We start from the raw sequence: 13,935 nt of genomic DNA on the forward strand, positions 1-13,935 counted from the left end.
GACCAGTGGCTGCTCAGGGTTAGGGGGTCCCAGGAGGGGTGGTCTGTGAAGAGTAACCTGTATAGAAGTATGGTAGCGCATACACAGCTCTCTGCGTTTGCAAATACCTTAGAACTCTACACCACAAAATTTGAATTTGACTATATGTAAATAAAAAAAAAAAAAAAGAATCAACTCGATGTGGACAGAAAAACAGAATGCAGGCCGTGACGAACATAAACTTATAACCCTGGTCTAATCGTGAGAAAAATATCAAACACAAATTGAGGGGTATTCTACAAAGTATCCCAATGGTACGCCTCAAAACTGTCAAAGTCATCCAAAAAATTGTCTGAGAAACTGTCAAAGCCCAGAAACTATGGAAAGATGGTAACTAAATGTTGTATCCTGGATGGGATCTTGGAACAGAAATAAAGATTCAAGTTACACATGATTGTTGAAATAGGCAATTAGGGTCGGAGCTGTAATCAGAATGGTTTTTACCCCAGAGATCGTTGGCAATTTTGAATTGTTCACCGTGATGCCAGATGGGAAACAGAAGGGCCATTTACCGGAATGGCTGCAGTTGAAGCTGCCACAGGTCACATCTCAACCTGCCTGCTCCTTCGGTACCTCCAGCTTCTGCTTCTCAGCTCTATTACTCTCAGTCTCTGCTGGACGCCTGGCCTGTGAGGCTTCATTTATCACCCGTAAGAAACCTCATGTCTCAGAAATCATTATCTCCGTTCTTCTTCTTATTTATTTAGTTAGTTAGTTAGTTATTGCGGCATGCGGGCTTCTCTCTAGTTGTGGCTCCAGAGTGCATGGGCTCAGTAGTTATGGCGCGCAGGCTTATTAAGTTGCCCTGTGGCGTGTGGGATCTTAGTTCCCCAACCAGGGATTGAACCCGACTCCCCTGGATTGGAAGGCAGATTCTTAACCACTGGACCACCAGGGAAGTCCCCATTATCTCCATTCTTGATCCCTCCTTTAAACGCTAGGCTAGGGACTCAACTCCTGGAAACTCCATCCCCCAGTGAGCCAGACTTAACAGAAATCGTCTTTCTCACTTCCCACCCTCAATGACCAAATCCTCATGCTTCTACTCCCCAGGTATCTTTTAAATAACCAACCTTCAATTCCAGTCTTTGTGGAAATGTCTTAATTCACACCCTTTAACCTCAAACATTTACACTTCAGTCACTGCATCATACCCTAAATGGCCTCTGGGTTTCCATCTCTCCAGCTTCCAATCCCTCCTCAACTCCATGTAAAATTCTTCAGTGTTTCCCTGTAGCTTAAAGGGATGAAGCAAAATTTCTCTAGTGTCTCAAGTCCTCCGTCCTTTGGCCATACTTCCACTAGTTTCATCTCTTATCACATCCTGATTCTCAAACTAACCCCTAACATAATGGCAGTCATGTTTCTGGCATATTTTGTTCTCCTCATATTGGAACACACTTAGGCCACTTTCCTTCAACTTTCTCTGCCTAATTCTTACTCATTTTTTAAGGACTCAACTCATATATGGCCTTCACTGGGAAGACATCCTTGATTCACCCAACTTGGATAAGAGAAGAAGTATTGAATCCATATCCTTAGCTACCAGTACAGTTCCTAGCACACAGTAGGTGTTCAATAGGTGTTGACAAAATAAATGAGTGAGTGAATAAAGAAAATGATATGAGGTCTCAGCTTTCCAATTTAATTCAGGGCTGATCCCTTAAACGTGAATTCTTCAATTTACTTAATTCAGGGGAGTGCCATCAAACATGAATTCTTCAGTTCACTTCATCCTTACAACAGAAGCTCCTACCAGGGCACATCCCTGGCATGGGAAGAATACGATTTCTTTTCCTCTTCAGGCATACACTTGTACGTGAGTCACATAAATTAAGCATTTTACTGTGTCCCCAACCTGTAGAAAGAACAAAAATATCTGGTTTTGGAAGAAAGTCTTGAGATCGCTATACAGGGGAAGGAATAATTCAGTCCAACCAGGAACCTCCAAAAGGTACTGCTCAGGAAAGTATTCTGTCTTACGCACCTCCTTTTCCTCACGTCGTCCCTCCTACTTGCTTGTTAACAGGACAAGGCCAGTCTTCAAGAGCTTGTCATGAACAGAAATTTTATGCTGTAATTTGGAAGCTGGGATCAGAGACTTTAAACACTTCTCTTGGGTTGACACACACAGCCTGCAGTTGTGCCCTCCAAGATGTGCCATTGTGGAGTTGTCAGATAATGTCTTTTGGAAAAACACATTAAAATTTTGTAATTTTGTGTTTTTATCTTCCTGGGACAGGATCCCACTGAAAATAAGATGTTACTGCAGCCCTTACGTATTTACTAAAATATGTAAACATACTCACACAGTATGTCCCAAACACTTGAGAGTGTCAGCAATATTCTGAAGTTCACTCACCATTCCCAGGCTTAGAACCTAAACCTGCCTTCAGGGTTTATCAGATAGGTCTTAAAATTAAGATTAAAGACCTAAAATTCAAGTCCCTAAAGCCAAGGACCTAGAAAAATCAGGGCACCAGCTGAGGGGAGAGAGGTTTCTAAAAGAGAAAAAGAAATGTCCCACCTGGCTCCAAACCAGGCCTGAAGAAGGTTGCTTTTCCTGCCTCTTAGGAGGTGGGAGGGGGAAGGAAGGGCCTCCACGGACCCCCTCGTCCTGCCTGTCCACTCCAGGTCATTAGTAGAGGTCACCAACTTTGGAACCCAGACCGCAGTGGTCAGGGGCCTGGCTCTCATCGGCCTCAGCATGGCCATGGGGCCATGGCCACCCCTTGTGGTGTCAACGCCAGGGCTGGGGGCGGGCTCACACTCCCCCCGTCCCTCCCACTCGTGGACCTCAACCTTGTTTCCACTTTCTTGAACCTGCCCATTTTACCCACAGGCTGGGAGGGAAGGGGCTTGAACTTGGCTTCTAGCAGAGAGCTTGCTTATCATGGGTCCCTGTATCCCCAGCTTCATGCCACATTGTTGAGGCTGTCATGACGGCCACCCATGTCACCCTGTGCTTCATCACAGCAGCTGTGACCTCGGAGCGCTGACCCCTAGGCCGCCCATCCCTGGGAACCACAAACATCTCTATCCTAGGGCTGCACCAAGAATCTCATGTGAGGAGCCCTGCAGTTCTCTCTTCATTCTTCCCCAAGACATTCGCTCATAGCCCAGTGAGGGAAGGGAATCTACTCTTCTCTTGTCTTTGATCAAAAATTATCCCAGAGAGGAAATTGATTTGGGGTCACTCATCTGAGTGATGCAGCAAAATCACTCATTATGCCCAGTGGGTCCACAGCAAACAGGCTCTTATTAACCCGAAGCAGAAAGAAGGGCAGCGTCTGGGGGGTAGGTACCACGCTCCATCCACCCGCTGTTGTCTTAGCTCATTATCTGTCGGTTTCGCGAGCTGACACCCTGGAAGGCACAAGGAGCCCTGAGCCGTGAGACACAGGAACGGAATATTTGATTAGATGAGTGTATTTATATTAAGATAGAACACTGGAGGAAGGAAAGAGTGAGGGAGAGACAGAGGACTAAGGTGGGTGAGTACAAAGCACAACACGGCAGCAAAAGAGAAGCGCCCTTTAAGCTGTCCCGTGACATTCAGCACATCTGTGAGCAAGGAGTGATCAGGCCGGGGGTCAGACCCCAGCCTCCCCCTCTTTTCTCATCCAGGCCCCACCTTGCTCAAGATTGTGGCAGAATATACCTCTATATTTTTTCTAAAATGTCACGATTCTACATATATGAAGCACAGGCTCCGGACGCGCAGGCCCAGCGGCCATGGCTCACGGGCCCAGCTGCTCCGCGGCATGTGGGATCTTCCCAGACCGGGGCACGAACCCGTGTCCCCTGCATCGGCAGGCAGACTCTCAACCACTGCGCCACCAGGGAAGCCCAGCTGCCTCTTTTCTTGATCTATGGCCAGTAACACGATGCCTCTAGAATAGATACACATCAGTAGCTGGAAGGTTTAAGAAAGGAGAACACACGTATAGGGGTGTCATCATATTAGACAAGAAAGCGGGTCATAGTTTGTTCCCATTCTTCCCCATTGATTTTGGGGTTTCTTCTCGGTGCCTCAAGTGCAGACAGCCTTCTGCAAAGCCAGTGAAGCAACTGAGAAATTTCCCTTTTGTCACTGTTTCCAGATTAGTATCCCTAAGCTGGTTTGGGGTCATCAGGGGTATCCTTCTGCAAGTGGAGCAGGTTGGAGAAAGGAAATAAGACTCAGATATGACAGGGAGATGTCAAAGAGCGTTTACCTGGTACTACTTGAGAGCTGAAGCAGACAGCAAAGCTGAGAAGGTGAAACGACTTCATGGCTGATTTGGAAGAGACCTCGCCTCCTCTGCACTTCCTAGAAAGGAGAAAACAAATAGCACTAGAGTGGGCTGAATAAAAAAATAGCTCAAAGCTGCTTCCTTTATAGGTCTGATCAGGGTGACTACACGTGGAAGAGAGTATCCAAGAGTCCTCTATGGAAACCTGTGAATAGTTTAGATAACTTTTTTTCCCGTTTACTCTCATAGAATTAGTATAATAGCTACTTCAACTCCGGGTACAAGTACAGTCACAGGACAATTCTTTTTATTTTTCCAATAATCAGTCTAGCACTCAGTAGAATGGAACTTAGTAGAAGGAAAAGCATCACCTACACTTTAGGAATCACCTCCCAAGGCTCTGTCGTCCCTTCAGATCTCGAGAGACATCTGAGATCTATTCTGGTCGCAGCCACTGCTGTGTCTGTCCCTAGGCCGGGTTTGTAGTGGGCATGGGTCCCGCTGAGTCTGACCAGTGAACTTTATCTATGTTCTAGGGAGGACCCTGCTGATTCAGGTCCTTGCCCAGGCCACAGTGATATCTCATGACTGATAAAACCGCATGTTCTTGACGCTTGTACTATCGAACATAGCATCGTTCCAAGGTAAGTGAAAACCGAGAGGCTTTTCTCCTTAGCCAAAGCCTGAATAAAAAACAAGTTCTCGGGGATGCCCTGGTGGCGCAGTGGTTGAGAGTCCGCCTGCTGATGCAGGGGACGCGGGTTCGTGCCCCCGTCCGGGAAGATCCCACGTGCCGCGGGACGGCTGGACCCGTGAGCCATGGCCGCTGAGCCTGCGCGTCCGGAGCCTGTGCTCCGCAACGGGAGAGGCCACGACAGTGAGAGGCCCGCGTACCGCAAAAACCAAAACAAAACAAAATAATGTCATGGGGTAATCCTGTGGTGGATGACTTTTATTTTGCAAACTCTTTCTCAGTTACCACAATGCAAAAATTAGCTTATTTCTACTCATTTCCCCTGTTTTCTCCATTCTCATTTCTCTTATTCCTCCTTTCTCATGTCACAGATCAACTTCCTCAATATCCAAAAATGAAACAAGGTTTTTCAAAAATAGTTTTTAAAGAAAGTTTTTTCTGTTTTGTTTGTTTTTTTAAATAGATGCTTCCATCTTTTTTCTTTCCATGTGATTTCTTCCGTAAAAACCTTTGCTTTTTCTCCCAGGACTTGATTAGGAATTTCATCTCATGCATCAGGCACAAGTTGTAGTTTCAGCCCAGATGTCCTTGGGGGTCAGAAACGAGTCTGTGTCCAGTGAAGGAACTGAGGGAATTTTAATGACAACACCAACACCCAGTGCTTCTGTGATGCTGGGATTGAGTCCTCCACTCTTGTGGGATGCAAAACTGAGATGATTTAGTTCATGTCAAGATTTCTCTTTGACAAGTTAGAGCAAGAGAAAACCCACTTCGGGTCTAGGAATGTGGGCTACCACCACTGTTTATGAGTCCTGAGAGAAATCTCTGGAGGATGTAGGGGAAGTGAGGAAAATCGTCCAAGGCAAGGATAGTTAATATTTTTAAGGAAAGAAAATAGAAATGAAAGGAGAGAGGGAAGCAGGGGAAGAAAAGGAGAAAAAGAGGCAGATGGAGAGGTCCCAAGAATCTCTTGTAAAATCCTCCTCCAGCTTTGGAGCCATAAAAGCCCCCAGTCTGCTCCCCTGCAGGGCACCCTAACGCAGGGCAGGCCACGAAGCCGATGGCCCTTGGATGGCACATCTATTCTCTTTGATGAGAAAACCAGATGCTGGCAGCTCCGTTCTCACCGGCTCTGATCTGATGAGTTTACTAACTCCATTCTGACAGGACAGGTCTGCCCAACTGAACTCTCGTTCTCTCACTAGAAAGACAGAATGATGTCCTTGCCGTTCCGGACCAGCTGGATGTCTGCTTACCTGTTGACCCAGATTTCACCCACGAGGTCTTGAAAACCCAAGACTGGGTCTGTTTACTCTCTGTCTCCTCAGGCCCTTAGGAGCCCTGAGATACAAACCAGATAGAGAGTAACTCAAGCCTAGAAACAGGAAGCGCTTTGACAGAACCAGAGGAAGGTGGAATTCCTCTCCCTTGTCTCTGCTGCCCCTTCTCGCCTCTGAAGACCTCGATGGTGCTCCCCGGGCCTTCCCCGCTCTGCTCCGAGCAGCCTCAGGACATTGATCCTGACGCGGGGCCTCGGCATCCCCTCCAGCCTGGTTGCCGGCCTGGCGGGGAGGAGAAGGTGGTACCCTGTCTCCACCCGACGGGCAGACGTAGCCAGAGGTGATGACAGCCCGGATGGAGCAGGAAGCAGGTGCAGGAGCCCCAGCAGGAAGGTTTCCCAGTCTTCTCCTGAGCCAGACGCACCTGATAAACAGAGCCCTGCACTCTCCCTAGGGTGTCTTCTTGCCAGAGACTCAGCCTCTTGTCGGCCGATGCTTTCGTGTGACCGGACCGGGCAGTGAGCAAAAGAGGAGACCATCTCCAAGAAAGGGTGAGGTGATTGCAATATTATAGGTCGCAATCTAAAATATGGCCACTGTGCTTCACCATTTAAAAGCGCTCACCTACGTACTCCCTCATTTCCTTCTCTACACAAACCCGCGAGAGGAACATAACGATTCCTGTTCCACAGATGAGGCTCGTGAAACTGAAATGCTTTCCTGATGTGACAAAGCCTCCGAGTATGAAATAGTGTCCGGACTCAAGACCAGAGCCTCCAGGACTGCCCCAGGGTATGGCCAACATTTCTAAGGGGCCTCAAATGCCGTCCAACTCAAAGCTTCTGACGGCTGGAAACCCACACTGTAAGGAAGAGGGAGACCGATGACAGAGAACGGCACACCTGAGAAACTCCCTGCAATGGTTCGTTTTATGTGTCGACTTGGCTGGGCCTTGCTGGCCCAGGCGTTTGGCCAAACGTTATTCTGGATGTACCTATGAGGGTATTTGGGGATGAGATTTACATTTAAATGGGTGGACTTTGAGAAAGCAGGTTATTATTACCCCTTCATGACGTGGGTGGGCCTCATCCAATCAGTTGAAGTCCCGGACAGAACAGAGACGGACCTCCCCCCAGAAAGAAGGAATTCTGCCAGCGGCCGGCCTTTAGCCTTGAACTCCAGCGTCAGCTCTTCCCTGGGTCCTGCTGGTCTACCCCACTGGATGTATTTTGTGATGGCGAGGGACTTGCCAAGCCTCCGTGATGGCGCGAGCCAATTCTTTAAACTAAAGAAATGGGCTGTTTCTCTGGAGAACCTGACTGAGGCACATCCAAGTCCAAACGAGTGATGGGGAAGAAGCTGGGAGGCACCCCCAGAGAGCCCCACAGGGAGGGGCTGTGGTTGTCGAGGCCCTGGAGTAACTTTACCTGGGTTCCAGAACCTTCTGGAACCTTCCCGCCCCCCCCCACACATGAGACCGTCCTGGAAAATTTCTAAGCCTCCTCCCCGAAATGTGGCCCCAGGCTGCAGCTGAGGTTGGGTGAGCGTGAAGTGGACCACAGGGGCCTGCAACCCCACACGAAACTGACTAAACCACAGAGACAAGCCGCTCAGAGAAACGTACAGAAGCTAGGAAAGCACACAGCAAGAAGGGTGACCCAAAAGTCGAGGCTGGGAAAGCTGGGGTGCCTAGGGAGTGAGCAGAGGAGCTGGGGAAGCTCGGGGAGCAGCCACTCCTGGGAACGGCTGGGACTCGGGAAGAGCTTCTGCGGAGCCCGTGGGTGATGGGTGTCAGGGTCCCTCTGAAGCCACACCACGGGACGCGTGGTCTCCATTACTTCCCTCCCTCTCAGGGTCCATGGGAAGAAACCCCACCTCCTGAGCCCACCTGAGCAGAGTGGACACACCACCCATCGCTAAGTTCTTACCGCAGACCCGAGGCTGTACGGGTGAAATAAACGACTTAACACAGCTAACTCGCCGGGAAGCAGCGTCCACGCATGCTGCGGGCTGGGTTTCCACTCCTATTAGCGGTTTTCCCTCCGCAAGACAAGACAGGCTAAGGATATAGGAAGAGAGGTGAGAAGGGGGAGGGAGGGAAGCCAAAGGAGCCAGAGAGATGGAAACCTGTTTCACAGAACCTCCATCGCTGTCCCTAAAACATGCAATTTAAAATAATAGGAAAACTTGAAGGAATGGGGACCTTCAGCACGACCTGAAGCATGGCTCGTCATCCAGGAATGTGTGGCCCTGTAAGAGATGAGAATCTTGCCGAGGTGAGGCTGTTTATGTAAGTATATTCAAGGTTACAGTATTACCTTTAATTGATATATGGGGGGGAACCTTTAATTTTTTTTTACAAGCTTCAAGAAAGATGGGATCAAATCTTAGCTGATGAAAACATGCAGCAAGTTGAGTGAATTCCAGGCAGGCATCCCTAAGAATCTCTGGGACAAGAAGGGAGGATGTAAGTGTAGGGTTTTCATGTTAATCAAAAGAGACGGGAGTTTATCCTCTTTGATTTCTTCAGTGATCTCTTGGTTATTCAGTAGTGTGTTGTTTAGCCTCCATGTGTTTGTTTTTTTTACCGATTTTTTTTCCTGTAATTGATATCTAGTCTCATAGCGTTGTGGTCAGAAAAGATACTTGATACGATTTCAATTTTCTTAAATTTACCAAGGCTTGATTTCTGACTCAAGATATGATCTATCCTGGAGAATGTTCCATGAGCACTTGAGAAGAATGTGTATTCTGTTGTTTTTGGATGGAGTGTCCTATAAATATCAATTAAGTCCATCTTGTTTAATGTATCATTTAAAGCTTGTGTTTCCTTATTTATTTTCATTTTGGATGATCTGTCCATACAATGGAATATTACTCAGCCATAAAAAGAAATGAAATTGAGTTATTTGTAGTGAGGTGGATGGACCTAGAGTCTGTCATACAGAGTGAAGTAAGTCAGAAAGAGAAAAACAAATACCATATGCTAACACATATATATGGAATCTAAAAAAAAAACAGAAAAGAAGAATTGGTTCTGAAGAACCTAGGGGCAGGACAGGAATAAAGACGCAGACATAGAGAATGGACTTGAGGACACGGGGAGGGGAAAGGGTAAGCTGGGACGAAGTGAGACAGTGGCATGGACATACATACACTACCAAATGTAAAATAGATAGCTAGTGGGAAGCAGCCGCATAGCACAGGGAGATCAGCTCGGTGCTTTGTGACCACCTAGAGGGGTGGGAGGGAGACGCAAAAGGGAGGGGATATGGGGATATATGTATATGTATAGGTGATTCACTTTGTTATACAGCAGAAACTAATACACCATTGTAAAGCAATTATACTCCAATAAAGATGTTAAAAAAAAAAAAAAAGGGACGGGAGTTTTTTTAAGGCTCCAGAGTAACAAGAGAGAGGAAGGCGATCCCCAGGAGGTGGAGTGTGTGCAGGTCTCCGTCCGACCACTAGAGGGCGACAGCATGCCCCATCCTGCGCCAGGACCGTCAGCCAGCGCAGCTTGTTTGCTCCTGGAAATGGTCCTTCTAGGCACCCCGCCAGGGATTCCAGGTTTCTACCACCACAACCTTTTTAAAGAGAAAGCAATTTTAGAGAAAACAAAGAAATCCAAATCCCAGAAAGAAAGCTAAGTTGGCCAAAATGTGCCCACGGAGCTGGCAGCCCCGCTCCATCTGCCTAGCCATCAGAACCCGGGTTCTGCCCATCACCTCCCCTCCGGATGAGCACATCCTTGAGAGCAGTGCTTCCCAAACGCTCCCTGGAGAAAACTTTTATTGTTTGTGTATGCCGACTGTCATTTTTTAAAAGACGTACAAATAATTAGTCTTATTTTTATTGTTCGATTCAACAAACATAAAATTGCGTTCCAATAAGTATAAACAGAACAAACATCACCCAGAAAAAAAGGAAAATGATCTCCGCACGCATCGTCCATTGGAAGTGTGCCTACAGGCACTGAACACAGACAGTCACTGTTCTGTGTGTTCTGTCCTTCCTTAATTGAGATTCAACAAAAATTATGTGTGAAATGCTGATTACCCATAGTGAAGGCCTATGAACATTCTGAAAGAACACCGTCTCGCTCCAGGGTTAAAGTCTGCTTTGTGCTTGTTAGTATATCCAAGTCAGGGTGAGGACTGTGCTACCTGCAGGGAATACTAGGTATTTAAACTATGTCTGTGCTTTGCTTCTAGAACACTTATAAGGCAAAACAGTCTCACCAGGATATCCACAGAAATGAAAGAAGAAAGGTTACAAACAAACTCGTCAACAAACTCAGAATCTTCTTCTTTAGCTTTTATACAAAATGAAGAAAGTAACTCTATATTTTTAGATTTTTGTCTTCATCACTTCCTCAGTTCCATCAAGCAGTGGTTTCATGGGAATTATCCTTCCATGAAAGAAACAGACTCTGGATCTGCATTTCCTATGCACGGATTGTATTTGAAGGAATTTAAAATTCGAACACTCTACCCACGACAGAAGCTGTTCAGTGATCACTTTTTGCTGCTGTGCAGTTAATTTAGGAAACTTGCTATCAGGGTCTGCAGAACTCTGTCTTCCAAGTGATTAACTTCACTTTTTGCCCTTTGTTCTCATGACTGTATCGCCTGAAAGTATGAAGATCATTAAGAACATGGCCTGTAGCAGGAATGAGCAGTTCTGGCTGGTCAGTGGCAGTTTTTGAATACTGTGACTAAACTTGTTTTTTAACTTACAGAAAAGTGAAGCGTTTTGTTGGTTAAACATTTCTGACAGAACTTTTCCTGTGGTTCACATGCAGTGACAGTTGTTTATGATCTTTGAGATTCTCACATTGTAAAAATAACCATCTCAAATTTACCTCATTAGTCTTGACATAGCTGCATCTCTAGTGAAATAATGTAAATTTTCCTGAAGGGAGAGGGGATTCCACTTCCCTTCAGAGAGGCGGAACGAACAGGTCCTTCTGCCGCTTCAGATGGGACAGCGTCACGTCCCAGTGAATGGAAAGGGAGACTGTGACTCAGGTCCATTGAGAAAAAAAAGAACCGTTAATTTTTTTTTTTTTTTTTTTTTTTTTTTTTGCGGTACGGGGGCCTCTCACTGTTGTGGCCTCTCCCTTTGCGGAGCACAGGCTCCGGACGCGCAGGCTCAGCGGCCATGGCTCACGGGCCCAGCCGCTCCGCGGCATGTGGGATCTTCCCGGACTGGGGCACGAACCCGTGTCCCCTGCATCGGCAGGCGGACTCTCAACCACCGCGTCACCAGGGAAGCCCAAGAACCGTTAATTTAATGCAAGAAAAATGACATTATTAACTTTGGAAAGTGACGTCAGGTTGACTTGCTTCTCTGATTGGACTGATATGAGAACGATACACAAAAACAAACACACACGATTCCAGAGCACGAGGCAGATTTCTTCACTAAATAACCTTTCTTGGAAGTTTCTAGGCTCTGTCTTTTTTCGTTCTTTAACAAGAAAATTTTAAACTATGTCATCATTTTGCTTTTGCACCAGCCTGCATAAGATCCATAAGACGGGTTTTTTGTTTGTTTGCTAAGCAAAGTTTTCTCAATCACTGAGTTTATCTGACCTTGATGTGGCCTTTAAGCCATCGGCGAGTCTGAAGTCTGCTGGAAAGTCCTTCACATGTTGAAGGTGAAGAAGGTGGCAGAGCTGCTTCTGAAACCGTGTCCCTGCCCCCTGAGACACCTACGCTCTGTGACCAACTCTCAGGCGTGTCATGGGAGTTTAGAAAACACCATTCAACGTCTACCACAGGGCTTCCCTGGTGGGTCAGTGGTTAAGAATCCGCCTGCCGATGCCGGGGACACGGGTTCGAGCCCCGGTCCGGGAAGATCCCACATGCCGCAGAGCAACTAAGCCTGTGCGCCACAACTACTGAGCCTACGCTCTAGAGCCCGCAAGCCACAACTACTGAGCCCATGTGCCACAACTACTGAGCCCTCGTGCCATACCTACTGAAGCCTGTGCACCTAGAGCCCATGCTCTGCTACAAGAGAAGCCATTGCAATGAGAAGCCCGTGCACCACAACGAAGAGTAGCCCCGCTCGTCGCAACTAGAGAAAGCCTGCACGCAGCAACGAAGACCCAACACAGCCAAAAATAAATAAATTAATTAATTAAAAAACAAAAAAACAAAGTCTACCAGAAATATTCACATAGTAACAGTCTTGACTATTTTATTTCTACCTGTCATGAAATCGTATGTATGTGTGGTATATGTCTGTGTGGCGTGTACACGTATGCACATGCAGGCATGCATGTAGCTGTGTGCACACAGGAGCAGGTTTGGGAAGCAGCAATGAGACGACTCTCGCTCCGAAGCCTGCACAGAGCTTGCGCCCTTGTCCTGTCCACAACTCGGCTCACAGGCTCCCTCCTCAGAGATGCTTGACCTGACCCGCCCTCTAAACTACCTCCGTCATGCTTTCTGCTGCCTCGATTTTCTCACACACTGATTCTTTCCTACACACACACACACACACACACACACACACACACACACGTGTGCACCATTTGTGTCTGCTGTCCATCTCTCCCTCTAGGTTAATCTCATCCACTACAGTAAATGTTCCAGTATCAAGGGGCCCTGGTTGTCCTCGAATTGTCTGAGTCAGATCAGAGACAGAGCCACCACTTGTCCAAACAGGGGGGCCCTGCAGGAGTATCGCCGGCTGGGCTGCAGCCCCTGACCACAGCCTCGTGCCCCCTGCAGCCTGGAACCTGGGGGAGCAGTGAGAGGCCTCGCTCGTGGGCATCTGAGAAACCTCTCCAGTCTCGCCAGAGTCACGGCCTCCAAACCGAGGACCCCAAATCTCACAGCAGTTCCCCATGTTGGCAAATGGACCCAGGCCCACACGTGAAGCGGACGGCGTGATGGTGCCAGGGGGCAGCCCCGCACCCCTGCTCGTGACCGACCCTGGGGTGAACAGGGTCCCAGACACACAGCAGATGGTCAACGGACGTCGTGGGTTGAATGGACCAACCAGTGATACTTCGATTCAAATGCACTAGGAAATGGTTGACGTCCAAGAACGAAAAACTGTGTTGGCTGTTTAAGAGTAATTCACGCACATTTATTCAATCAGAAAGGCTCCTTGTTAACGCTGTTTGTGCCCCCCGCCCTGTTTCCATAGCTGTGACCCACCCCCAGGATTGTTTGTAAAGCCCGGTGATGGCTCAGAACCTCAGAGCAGGGCGGGGACATCTCCCCCCTCACCTCCCCGGCCCTTATGTCACACGCTCCTGCCCAGCCCCCGTTTCCTGTGCCCGCTGCCCGCGGGTCCCGGCTGGTGAGAGGGCAGGCCTGGGCCACAGCACGGCCGCCGTGGGCTAGAAGCTCCGCAACTGTTTGCCAGTGAGTAAAGGGAAACAGATCCGTGCGTGGCTGGCTCTCCTGCTAATTATCTTGGATAAGATCAAGCCCACAACATCCAGGTTGTTTCCACTGACCTCACAATGAATCCTCCTTCCTGGAACCCAGGCACGCCGTGGCACCGTGGCAGGCGACATGGTCACAGCATGAATCGGAACAGGATAATAAGCGGCAGAGCTGAACGACGTGGCCTGTCTCTCACCTGGGGCTTCTCAACCTCAGCATTGTTGTCACTCTGGGCAGACGGTCCTGGTCCCGAGGGCTGTTTCTGGGCAGACGGT

The sequence above is a fragment of the Monodon monoceros genome, unplaced genomic scaffold (assembly GCF_005190385.1).
Source record: "Monodon monoceros isolate NGI ecotype Baffin Bay Population unplaced genomic scaffold, NGI_Narwhal_1 Super_Scaffold_17, whole genome shotgun sequence".
Classification (NCBI taxonomy): Eukaryota; Metazoa; Chordata; class Mammalia; order Artiodactyla; family Monodontidae; genus Monodon; species Monodon monoceros.